Source organism: Sus scrofa, chromosome 9, assembly GCF_054392235.1.
Source record: "Sus scrofa isolate SSC_HxYL_T2T_F1_AM1 chromosome 9, Sscrofa_HxYL_maternal_Yorkshire_Landrace_v2.0, whole genome shotgun sequence".
NCBI classification, from domain to species: domain Eukaryota; kingdom Metazoa; phylum Chordata; class Mammalia; order Artiodactyla; family Suidae; genus Sus; species Sus scrofa.
In genome coordinates, this window is record NC_139391.1 from 72,032,975 (window position 1) to 72,046,042 (window position 13,068).

At 50.9% G+C, this 13,068-nt stretch overlaps 1 pseudogene; it reads right to left on the bottom strand.

The window, feature by feature from the left end:
- Nucleotides 1–397: 397 nt before the first annotated feature.
- The window catches only part of LOC100739172 (succinate dehydrogenase cytochrome b560 subunit, mitochondrial-like), a 34,216-nt pseudogene continuing 21,545 nt past the window's right edge, over nucleotides 398–13,068 (bottom strand).

Genomic DNA, 13,068 nt, shown 5'->3' on the forward strand with positions numbered 1-13,068 from the left:
ACATAGTTGGAGACAATTTCACCTATGTTTCCTCAGATGGTCCTCAGAACTGTCAGGGGAGAAGGGAAGATGGGATTGTCATCCCTGTTTTATGAGTGAGAACCGAGAGGGTGAGGGGGTGTGCTGGGGGCTGCACACCTGATTGGTTTGGACCAGAACTCAGGGACTGAAGACCTGGGGGGGTCTCGTCCTTAGACCTGGCCTCCTGCCCATCCTGTCAGTCACCTCTGGGATCACATCTGCCCTGCTCAGGCCCAGGACTGAGGCAGGGCATCCCTGGTGGCCCCCACGACAACCCCCCTCCCCCGTAACTCCTGAGTGGGTCGCTGTGAAACTACCCATCACTCTAGAAACTATTGCTCAAATGAACCAGCGTGAGGTTTTCAGAGAAATCCAGTCATGTGTCTGTGCTTACGTAGGTATCAGAGGTGCTAAGAACTGGGGGGAGAGGGAATAAGGGGCGCAAGGGGGGAATGGGGTGCCAGGGGAAGGGCTGTTGTCAGAACCCTCCCGTCTTTGGAGGCTGCCTTAATTTTCTGTGGTTGCTGCAATACATTTTGTAGCTTAAAACAGTGCAGGAGTTCCCATCATGGCTCAGTGGAAGCGAATCAGTTTCTCCTCACTTAGCGGGTTAAGGATCCAGTGTTGCTGTGAGCTGTGGTGCCTGGATCTGGTGTTGCTGTGGCTGTGGTGTAGGCCGGCGGCTACAGCTCTCATTGGATCCCTAGCCTGGAACCTTCATATGCCACCAGTGGTGGGGTCCAAAAAGACAAAAAAAAAAAAAAAAAAAAAAAAAGATTGTACATTAAAACAGCACAGATCTAATATAGTTCTGAGGCCAGAAGTCTGATGTGGTTCCCTGGTCTAAAGTCAAGGTCTCAGCAGAGCTGCATTCCTTTTTGGAGGCTTTAGGAGATTTCGTCACCTTGCGTTTCCAGCTTCTAGAGGTTTCCCCATTCCTTAGCACGTGACCCTCTTCTGCTGTCTTCAAGGCCTGCAATGTGGCAGCTCTCTAACCCTTCCATTGTCACATCTCTGACTGAGGCAGGAGGGAGTCTCCACTTTTGAGGACCTGTGTAAAGATTAGACTATGCCTGCCCAGGGAATCCAGGAGGCCCTTCCCCTTAATCCCACCTGCACAGCCCCTTCACCACGTAGGCAAGGTATTCACTGGTCCAGGACTGGGATGTGGGCACCTGTGGGGTCCTGCTCTGCCATGGCCTGTTTTGTGCCTTCTCATCCTCTTGCCCCACATGTGAACAGTTCTGTTTTGCTTCCTCCTCCGGCTGGGTCAACCCAGCGCTTCTTTTTTTTCCTCTCTCTCTCTTTTTAGGTTGGCACCCGCGGCAAATGGAGGTTTCCAAGTTAGGAGTCGAATTGGAGCTCTAGCTGCCGGCCTCCGCCATAGCCATGGCAACACCAGATGCGAGTCACGCCTGCAGTCTACACCACAGCTTACGGCAGCGCCGGATGCTTTAACCCCCTGATCGAGGCCAGGGATCGAACCTGTGTCCTCATGGATGCTAGTCGGGCTCGTTAGCCGCTGACCCATGAGGGAACTCCAGCCCAGCTCTTGGTACTGGGTCTGACACTCAGGGAAGATGGCTGGGGTGCAGGGCAGGAGGGGCCTGGCTTGGCGAGTGGGGTTTTGCCGCCTGTGCCTTTCCTCTCTCTCCAATCTGCTGACCTTCCATGGTGTGACCCTGTCTCTAGAACAAACTTAACCTCCATCTGCTAAGCTCCCAGGTGGGATGGTGGTGGAACTTTCATACCTAAAGGCAGATGCTGGCATGCATGGTCGCAGGAGGCACCAGGACATGATAATTGAACACACTTAAGTGGTGTGAGGTGTCAGGAGGGCTTATGGGCACTCACGAGGCACTGATGCTGTGCTGGGCTATTCCCCTTAAAATCTGCACCATCATAAGAGCCCTCTAAGGGAGTCAAACTAGCGTCCAACTTACCTGTAAGGAAACCCAGCCTCAGAGATGTAAAATGACTGAGCCAAGGCCTCACGACTGAGCAGAGGTCAGTCTGGCTTGGATCTCAAATTTCGAGCTTCTTAAAACTCACTGAAGTCCTCTTGATATGGAAGGCGAAAGGGGGAGCCAAGCAGGGGGATGGCTGGCCTCCTTTTCACGGAATAGAGTTTCCTTTTCCATGGTCGGGGGTGGGGGAGGCAGTGTGACACTCCTAGGTCCCGAGGCTATTAGAGGAGGACTGCAACGAGATGATGGATTTAGGTGTTTTGACAGGTGGCCTTATCACTCTTAGTGTCCCACCCTCTGGTGGGCTGCCCCAGGTTTGGAGCAGGGTCAGCAGGCTGAGTCCCTGTTCCTGTCCTTTGCCTGAGGGTGTGGCCCCCGCCCTGGGGTGAGGAGGCGGTTGGGTTGGTAAACAATAACAGAAAATTGGGGGTTTTCCTTTGACTGGGTTGGAGACAGGAAGCGCAGGGGGGACTGTGAATGACGAGCGGGTAGATGGAGCCCGTGGGTAGAGCGGGCAGGCCCGGCCTGTGGGGTATGTTATGAAGGAAGTTCGGTTATTCAGGGGAGGAGGCTGGGGTTGGCCGGCCTGGGGAAAGTGCCATCTCACCTGCCTAGATGTAAACAGATCTGCTGGGTATCCTCCAGATGGGCCTGGGGGCGGGGAGGGGGGGGTGGCGCTCTGTGCCCTCAGTGCTGGGAGTACAGCCCCTCCCTGCCTGTCTCTCGAAGCCCACACTTAGGGACCACCTCCCCGGGGGAGGCTGGCTGAGTCAGGGAGCAGCCTTTCTTTGGGAGGGGCTCCAGCCTCTGTCTGGGAGGCCTTTTGGTGAATTCCTCTTTCTTTCCCTGTGCTCAGTTGGACCCGGCATACTAAGTTCCTAAATAAATACCCAGGCACTCTATAGGCTGCTTTGGGAAAACACAAGCCCTGGTTCCGGTGCTTAGTCACCTGGTCAGTGAGAAACAGAATCCGTGTGTGACCATCTGAGGCTTCCTTTGCATCTGCTGGCCTGAACACCCTATTCAAAACTGCTCCAGATTTCCCACTGTGGCTCAGTAGTTAATGAATCCTGACTAGGAACCATGAGATTGCGGGTTCGATTCCTGGCCTTGCTCAGTGGGTTAAGGATCCGGCGTTGCCGTGAGCTGTGGTGTAGGACGCAGACGCTGCTCGGATCCCGTGTTGCTGTGGCTGTGGTGTAGGCCGGTGGCTACAGCTCCGATTAGACACCTAGCCTGGGAACCTCCATATGTCACGGGAGTGGCTCTAGAAAAGGACAAGAAGACAAAAACAAAAAGAACAAACCTGCTCCAGTGAGGGGTGTGCAGTCGAAGCCCAGGTGGCTCGGGGCTCCTGATTTGGAGACTCGAGGGAGGAGCGAGGTCAGGAGGAGGAGGCTTTGTCCTCTGTTGCATGAAGCCCTCGGTGCCTGCTTTGCTGGGGATAATCAGGTCAGGACAAACCATGGCTATGCCAGGACTTGGGGAGCAGGGTCACACCATCCAGGTGTGAGGGGTGAGTTCCCTCTCCCAAACAGGCCACACTAGAGTCAGTGCCTCAGCCTCCTGGGTGGCTCTTTGAGAAGACCCTCTCCAGGATAGAAATGCCAGATTCTTCTTTTTTTTTTTTTCGGGCACTCCAAGGCATATGGAGCTCCTGGGCCAGGGATCAGATCTGAGCCACAGCCTCCAAGTAAGCTGCAGCGGCTGCAATGACGGATCCTTAACCTACCACGCTGGGCCGGGGATGAAACCTGCATCCCAGCGCTCCCAAGACACTGCCGATCCTATTGCGCCACAGCGGGAGCTCCCAAAATGCCAGGTTTGGATTCAGCTTTGGAGCACCTGCTGTGCGCCACACCCAGTGCCGGGGACTCCGGGAGCCACAGCTGAGTGAGAAGTGGATCTCGCCCTCCCAAGACCCAGTCTTGGGGCAGAAGCGGGTGTTGAACAGGCCAGAAGGCAGGGAGAATCAACACTTTCATGAAGCAGGGGCACAGGAGTTCCCTGTGGCTCAGCTGGTTAAGGATCCGCTGCTGCTGCTGCAGTGGCTCAGATCACCGCTGTGGCGTAGCTTCCATCCCTGGCCCCCAAACTTCCACGGGCTGTGGGTGTGGCCAAAAGAAAAAAGGTGTAAAGCAAATAAAAGAAACAGGGGGCTGAGGTGCGGAGGGTGGTGCTCTTCTGACAGAGACTCAGGGGCCCTTGAGGCGGGCAAACGTGACAAGTCAGTTTGTAGAAACTGAGTGGACAGCGTGGTGGAGACGCTCCTATCAGATTTCCGCTCTGGTTTCTGCGGAGTCAGCCGGCGCTTCCTTTCTCTGAGTCTGGATCACCCCCTCTGTCTTCCGGTCTGAACCTCTGCTGGTTCATGGCTTCAGCCTGACCTTAGGCCATCGGTCCTCTGATGGGAACCTGGCCTTACCCCTCAGTGGAGCATCCTCCATGTTTCTGTCCGTTTTCTTTTTTCACCCGCTTCCGCCTGGATTCCCCTTTCACTGTGTTTGTTTCCCTCTAAACCAAAATTTGGGCACATAGCCCGACAGGGATTTCTCCCACATATTCTTTTTTTTTTTTTTTTTTTTTTAATTGAAGTTTAGTTGACTCACAACATTATGTAAGTTTCAGGTATACAATATAGTGATTCCCAATTTTAAAAGGTTATACACCACTTATAGTTATAAAATAAGCTGTATTCTCTGTATTGTACTACATATCCTTGTAGCTATTTACTTATTTTAAATTTTTTTTTTTTTTTCTTTTTAGGGCTGCTCTTGTGGCACATGGAGGTTCCCAGGCTAGGGGTCGAATCAGAGCTACAGATGCCAGCTTACGCCACAGCCATGCCAGATCCAAGCCACGTCTTTGATTACCACAGCTCAGCACAACACCAGATCCTTAACCCACTGAGCGAGGCCAGGGATTGAACCTGCAATCTCATGGTTCCTAGTCGGATTCATTTCTGCTGTGCCACGATGGGAACTCCCTAAAAATTTTTTTATTATAGTTGATTTACAGGGTCTTTTTATTTTTTCCGTAGTAGTTTGTACCTCTTAATCCCCCACTCTCATCTTGCCCTTCCTTCCTCCCTCACCTCACTCCCACCTATTCTTAAGTTTATTAATTTTTAAAGAATCCTTACAAGGTTATACGTTAAACTTGATCTATTTTCAGTTAGGCATTTTACAAATCATTAGAGAAAAGGATACCATTATGTGAGATTGGGGGGTCCTTGAAAATGGGGATGAAATTGTCAAGGGCTTCCTTGCTCCTCTTCCCCGAGCGTCACTAAAGAGTTCTTTGCAGGCCTTTTATCCCTATTCACTATAGTCCCATGGAGTTCCCGTCATGGTGATGTGGAAACAAATCCGGCTAGGAACCATGAGGTTGCGGGTTTGATCCCTGGCCTCGCTCAGTGGGTTAAGGATCCAGGGTTGCGGTGAGCTGTGGTGTATGTCGTAGATGCAGTTTGAATCTGGTGTTGCTGTGGCTGTGGTGTAGGCTGGCAGCTGTAGCTTCGATTCAACCCCTAGTCTGGGAATCTCCATATGCTGTGGGTGTGGCCCTAAAAAGCAAACAAACAAACAAGAAACAACCTGTCCCCACAACGGTATTAAACCTGAAGCCCAGGATCTCCCCTGTAACAAATACAAATTTTAATGTACCTAAGTGTCCATGCTTTTTGTCACACACCAATATCTCAAGGCTGGGGTTCCCATGGAATATCCATCCATCTTCTGGAGGGAATAATTATTTCTCTGAAGGGAAGTTACTGGCCCGAGCCCCTGGTGGAAGTCTTGGCTGTCAAGCCTGCAGGATCTCAGGTGGGGCTGTGGGGCGAGTGGTTGTCCTGAGAGCCAGGAACCTGTACGTTGGTAAGTCATTTTTAGGGGCCAGGCTGCCATGCAAATGCATTTGTTTGCATAACTTTCTTGCTCTAAGGGACAGTGAAGTTTCCTACCCCATCCAACACCCCTGCCAGGATTTGCAAGTGAAATATTGGGACTGGCTTTCCCCCTTTGCCATACCCCCTCTCCCCTAACTGAGTTTTGTTTCTGTCGCCCAGGCCCTGTGTGACCAAATACTGGTCTTGACCTCTCTGATCCTAGGGGAACAGTGTCCCTGGGCCCTGAGATGCAAAGTACAGCAAAGGTCATGCAAATGAGTCCCCAGTCTTCGTGACTCTGGCCCAAGCCCAGGCTAGTCACTGGCTCAGGCCGGTGCTGTCTGGGACCACGTGAGACGTGATCTTGGTCCTTCCGCAGTTTGGGCAGCTGCTGCTCTTTTGTTCCTCAAACAGCTAGAGCCTCCTGGGACTACGAGGCCTGAAAGTTAAGAAAGAGTGGAGTTCTCCCCACCTCTGGTTTGGAGACCTGTGGTTCTGAATTCACCAGGTAGAGGTTTACTTTTCAAAGAAATCAGTCTCCTCTGACTCTGAAACTAAGATCTGGGTTAGTTGTGACTGGAGCCTGTGGTGCAGGGAGGGGGTCTCATGTTTGCAGTAAGACCTAGAGGGGGGCCGATAGTTTTCGGGCACTCAGCTGTCTCCTCTTCTGGTCAGAAATCTGCTTTACAGAAATATTCCTCATAATGAGACTCGAACCCTACCTTTCACCCCACCCACCCAACCATCCTCCCACACAGCGGGATGACGGCAGGCCATTCTCTGAGCCAGTCTGCGAAGAGGGGGGAGAGGGAGATGAGAAATCTGGTCTCATCAGCCTATTCCAGATTCTGAGAAGAGCGGCTGACCCAGCGAAGGGGCACCGTACCTGCTGGAAAGACAAATGCATCTGAAGAACCATTAACACAGGCAATTCCAGCCTCAGATACATTCTACACACGTAATTAGATATGCATGCAGAGTGAAATGTGAAAATTTCTCTTTATATCCTCTTCTCACCCAGCTAAGCCAACTGCCTCTTCAGAAATAACCACTCTTAACAGCTTGATTTTATTTTGATTGTACCAAAAACCCTACCTCTTACTTTTCTTCATCCATATATGCTTAGAAACACAAATGAAGAATTTCTTTGAAGGTTATAACAAGCATAAATGGACTCATTAGGCATATTGTTCTGCAACTTGTTTAAAATTGTGAAATACACATAATGTACAATTTATCATCGCCACCATTTTTAAGGGTAGAGTTCAGCGAAGCTAGGTATATTCACATTGTTGCCCAGCAAATCTTCAGAACTTTTTCATACCTTTTAATCTACACGCAATTTGCTTTTTTTCAGTTAGCATCTCGTAGTGGGTGCTTGTGACTGAACTCAGAACCATCATATTCTGTTTTAAAAGATGCAGAGGGAGTTCCCGTTGTGGTTCATTGGTTAACGAACCTGACTAGCATCCATGAGGAGGCAGGTTTGATCCCTGGCCTTGTTCAGTGGGTTAAGGATCTGGAGTTGCCGTGAGCTGTGGTGTAGGTCACAGACATGGCTCAGATCCTGCATTGCTGTGGCTGTGGTGTAGGCTGGTGGCTACAGCTCTGATTGTACCCCTAGCCTGGGAACCTCCATATGCTGCGGGCGTGGCCCTAGAAAGACAAAAAGACAAAAAAAAAAAAAAAAAAAAAAAAAGCTGCAGTGTATTCCATACTGTGGATGTGCCGTAATTTGTTTATCTGCCATTGATAGATGTTTCATTTTTGTTTCTTTTTTCTTTTTTTGGTCTTTTTAGGGCAGTACCCAAGGCATAAGGAGGTTTCCAGGCTAGGGGTCCAATCAGAGCTATAGCCACCAGCCTACGCTAGAGCCATAGCAACTCGGGATCTGAGCCTCATCAGTAGTCTATACCACAGCTCACCGCAACACCAGATCCTTAACCCACTGAGCGATGCCAGGGATCAAACCTGCCTCCTCATGGATGCTAGTCGGGTTCGTTAACCACTGAGCCACAACGGGAACTCCTCTTTTTTTTTTTTTTTTTTTTTTTTTTTTTATAGGAACTCAAGGCCATGCAGTTTTATTGTCTTTTGTCTTTGTTGTTGTTATTGTTGTTATTGTTGCTATTTCTTGGGCCACTCCCGCGGCATATGGAGGTTCCCAGGCTAGGGGTCCAATCGGAGCTGTAGCCACTGGTCTACGCCAGAGCCACAGCAACGCGGGATCCGAGCCGCGTCTGCAACCTACACCCCAGCTCACGGCAACGCCGGATCGTTAACCCACTAAGCAAGGGCAGGGACTGAACCCGCAACCTCATGGTTCCTAGTCGGATTCGTTAACCACTGCGCCACGACGGGAACTCCCTTTTTTTTTTTTACTGTTAGGATTAATGTTGCAAGCACTTTGGACAGTATCTTTGCGCACATGTGTAAGGATTTCTACAGGATAGATTCCTAGAAGTGCATTCATTAAATCCAGGCAGGAATAGTGCGTACGGACACGCATTGTAAGACAGTATCGATTTATGAATGAATGCACTTTGCATATTGTTTTCCGAATGAGAGGTCCCCGAAAGAATCTGCTGTCAGCGGTGAGGCAATCTGGGGATAGAGTAGATCAGCTGAGAATAAGAGGACATTTGAAACACTTCCTAAAACCAATAGATGCTTACCCTTGGCTGCATCGTGGGCGACTGGAAAAATCAGATCTGGAGGGGGCAGGGGATTCCTAAAACCTCTCCCCACATCAGCAGCTCTGCTCTCTCAATTACAGTTATTTGCATAAATTTTGGGTGTGTAGGCAGAATGGCTCAAAGACAGTTCTGAGTTTCAGCCTTGTTCAGCCTCCTCCTGGGGTATGAACTTTGAGCAGGTTACCTGACCCACTCCTCAGACTAGGAAGCCAGTGTCCCTGGTGGGAACATCAAGGAGATGACAGTGTGCCGTTGACTTTGACACAAGAAAGACTGGTGGGTGCTGTTCTCAGAGTGTGGCCCAGAGTGCTTGGGAGGTTGGGGGAGGGATGGCCCCTCGGATCAGGGACCCTGGGGAAAGAGAAGCACCTGGCAGAGGAGACGGTTCTGACCCGGGCCGCTAGGTGTTGTGGGGGACACAGGAGATGTGCAAACAATTCTTTTCTTTACGGAAGCTCAACCATATCCCCCTTCTCCCCCCTAAAAAAGCCTCTTTTGGGGACATTGATTGCGTACCCAGTCCTCTGTTGATTGCCAAACCTGAGAGCAGGCTTGTGACGCGGTGGTCTCTTACTCAGATGAACACTGCACAGGACAGAGCTTTGGAGTCATACTCCCCTGGGTTCTAACTATGGACAGTGCTGGACCTCTCTGAGCCTCAGTTTGCCAACCAGTGCAATGGCGCTAATAATTGTGGCACTCTACAACTATTAATATTTATAATACTTAATTGTTAATTATGAAAATGTTGCCTCACAGACTTCCAGTTCCAGCATGATCATCCAGGAGGCTCCAGTTGCTGGCTCTGAAATCCACTGTTGCTTTTGCACCAAGGCCATCCTCCCTCCCCCTACCACAGCCATGACTGGGCACAGCAGGGAGGCCGAGGCACATTGGTGTCTGGGCAACTCTAGTGACTTTGGCCAGAGGATGCCCTGGCAACTCTGGAACCTCCTGGAGCCTATGCCCAGCTTCCTCTCCCTTTCTCCTCAGTGGATGGCAGTCACGATCTGCTGGCTTTCTCTGCCTGGCCCCCCTCCCACCCTCCTTTCTCTCATAAAGGCATTTCCCCTAATCAAATGCTAGCGTGGTTTGTTTGTTTGTTTGTTTTTGTTTATTGCCACATCCATGGCATATGGAAGTTCCCGGGTCAAGGATTGAATCCGAGCCACAGCTGCGACCTATGCTGCACATGTGGCAATGCCAGATCCTTTACCCCACTGTGCCAGGCTGGAGATCAAAACAGCACTTCCGCAGTGACTGGAGCTGCTGCAGTAGGATTCCTAACCCACTGTGCCATGCTGGGAACTCCAGACACTTTCATGTTTAATCCTATTTTGTCATCTGCTTCTTGAGAACCCAAACTAACACAATAGTATCATTGTTGTGAGAAACAAATAAAACATTGTGTAAAGGTCACCCGAAGGCTGGCTTGTGCGCTGATGCCTGGCAGATGCCTGGTGCACAGCGCTCGTTATTATCATATATCCAAGGAGGTAGTCTTATTATTGTGTCAGTGTGAGCAGATTGACTAACCTAAAAGGAGAGTGTGCATTTGGGAATCTAGAAATGTGTCTTCCTGCCCTCTTCCCTGTTCCGTTTTCTCCTGAGTCCCCTCTCCCATCTGACCCAGGACTTGGCTAACCCAGTGGTAGTAGCTGTCTCTGCAGGTGTCCTGGGTTGGCCCCTGACTGCCCTTTGCTTGGGAAAGGTGGCAGCACCATGCGGCTTTGGTTGAGAAAGGCTGTGATAAGGTCTGCGGTGGGATTTTTCAGACCAGTGGATCTGTGGCTCTTTGGCCCGGCAGACAGCCCTGGCCCCGGCTCATGCTGGGAGGCCCCAGGCATAGCCAGGTGGTTCAATGGGGAGCGTTAGCAATGGGCAGAGTTGGAGCAATGAGGCCCAGGGAGGATGATGGGAAGACGGTGTACCTTTGAATGAAACAGGGTCCATGAGAAGCGAGAGTGAGTCACAGGGTTCCTCTCATACCACCCTGCCTGTGGTATCTAGCAGGAGCCGAAAGTGGAGTCTGCCAGCCCCTGCCTCAGCCCCAGTTCTAAGAAGGCATGCCCTCCCCCCATTCAGGCCCCTGACTTCAGAGGGGGGTGGGTGAAAACCACTGGGTTCTATCCCAGCATAGGAGGCCTCAGAGATGAGGGCTGATTGGAAGGAAATATGAGAGCAGCGGTGTCAAGGTTGGGTTTCAGAATCTGGCTCTTTCTGCTCATACCAGCAAAGAAAATGCGGCTTGAGTGATTGAGCAGGAGAGGCGGGGCCGTGTGGTGTGGGCTGGCGGCCTGGCCTCCCACAGATCGGGGTCACGTTTGGGCTCTTCCACCTGCCAGCTCAAGGCCTTCAACCTCCGAAAGCCTCAATTTCCCATCAGTGAAACAGAGCATCTTTGTCATAGTGTTTTGTGAGAATTAATAGCTAATCATGTGAACTCTTAGCCCAGTTCCTGGCATGGAGTGAATGAGAGTACCTCCCAGCTCAGCTCAGAGGCCACATTCTGCTTTGTAACCTTCTCTTCTGTTGTGGCTTTTGACCTCCAACCACCCTACCAGATAGCGCACTTATCACCCATTTTCTAGATTTGTAAATGGAGGCTCACCTGAAGTCCTTAGAAAACCACCTTTTTATGGTACAGTATCCTGATGTGTTCATAGGTCGCTTGGAACACCTCGCAGAGGCAAAGAGGCGGCCGTAAAGTCATCGGAGGCTCAGAGAGGCTCATGGCTGGTTGTCATTGGCAAGCCATGGCACTCGTGAACCCCAGGGTCTGGAAGGGCACAGCGCAGGTCCCCTGCCCCAACGCCTCCTTCAGATGTCTGCACAACTTATTTCCTTTATGTTCTCTTTGCGTGTCCCTTTTTTCAATGGCACCTATGTCTAGAGTTCTAGTTCAAGCTGCTGGTTTCCTTTCCACCCCCAACGCCTCATGCCGGGTGCTGGATTCCCCTTATCTTTTTTTTTTTTTTGGTCTTTTTGCTTTTTCTAGGGCCGCTTCCCATGGCATATGGAGGTTCCCAGGCTAGGGGTCTAATCAGAGCCGTAGCCACTGGCCTACGCCAGAGCCACAGCAACGCGGGATCAGAGCCACCTCTGCGACCTACACCCCAGCTCATGGCAATGCCAGATCCTTAACCCACTGAGCAAGGCCAGGGATCAAACATGCAGCCTCATGGTTCCTAGATGGATTTGTTAACCACTGCGCCACGATGGGAAGGAACTACCTTGGTTTTATCTTTCAAAAATCATTTTTATTGAAATACAATGTACATACAAAAAAAAAAAAATACCCTACTTAGTCTCCCCCCCCCCCGCCTCCCGTAAACTCACCCCCTAAAAGGCTGTATAACTTCCTTATAATGCCTGGGCTGTAAGCTCTACAAGGGCAGGAATTCGTGTATGCTTTATTCACTGATACATCCCTGGTGCCCGGCACACGTCGGCCTTCTAATATTTGTTGAATGTTGATGGGAACATCCTAGTAACGTGTAAAAGACGGAACCCCTGACTCCCCGATGGTTTCGAGGAGGCAACGCCAGGCTCTGTATGACTAAGTGCCAAAGGGTGTGGCCGAGACAGCAGCACGTGCCAGGGCCAGGAGCTGTCCCCAGAGGAGGACCCAGGGACGGCCTCCTGGAGGAGGGCAGCTGGCACTGCAATCCTTCCAGCCTGCCTGTCACCTGGCACAGCTGCTCCTTCCTGGATAGAGGGGGAGCCTTCCTTCTGTCAAACCCCATCCCTCCAGCTGCTGTTTCAACCCATTTCCTCTGTGCTGCCCTCAGTGGGTCCTGTGGCAGTAACCACACTAACCGTTCCAACCTATCTCATTCCTCAACCTGACGGCCTAGCGGGCCCTGTGGGGGCTGCCACAAATTGCCCACAGACTTGTGCAGCCTGGGAGGGGCCAGCCTGAAACACTCTGCCCCTGAAGTAGGGGGAGCGCCTGGGGGCTCAGTCCCTGGCACCCATCAGAAGGCTGAACCATAGGGGATGCTCAGTATGTGTCAGATGAGTGAATGGATGAAGCCGAGGGTTAAAAGATGCCCTGAGAATTCCTTTTAATGATCTAGCTTCTGTCTAGATTTCAGCAGCTACATCATTTAAACCATTTTTTGCTTATCATTTCACTTTATTATTTATGTTCAGTATTTTATTTGTTTTATTTTATTATTATTTTTCTTTTCATGGCTGCACCCGTGGCATATGGAAGTCCCCAGGCTAGGGTCGGACTGGATGCAGCTGCCAGTGTACACCACAGCCAGAGCAACGCCAGATCCAAACTGCGTCTGTGACCTACACTGCAGCTCATGGCAACGCTGGCTCCTTAACCCACTGAGCGAGGCCAGGGATCAAACCCGCAGCCTCATGGATACTAATCGGGTTCTTTTTTTTTTTTTTTTTTTTTGTCTTTTTGTCTTTTGTTGTTGTTGTTGCTATTTCTTGGGCCGCTCCCACGGCATATGGAGGTTCCCAGGCTAGGGGTCTAATC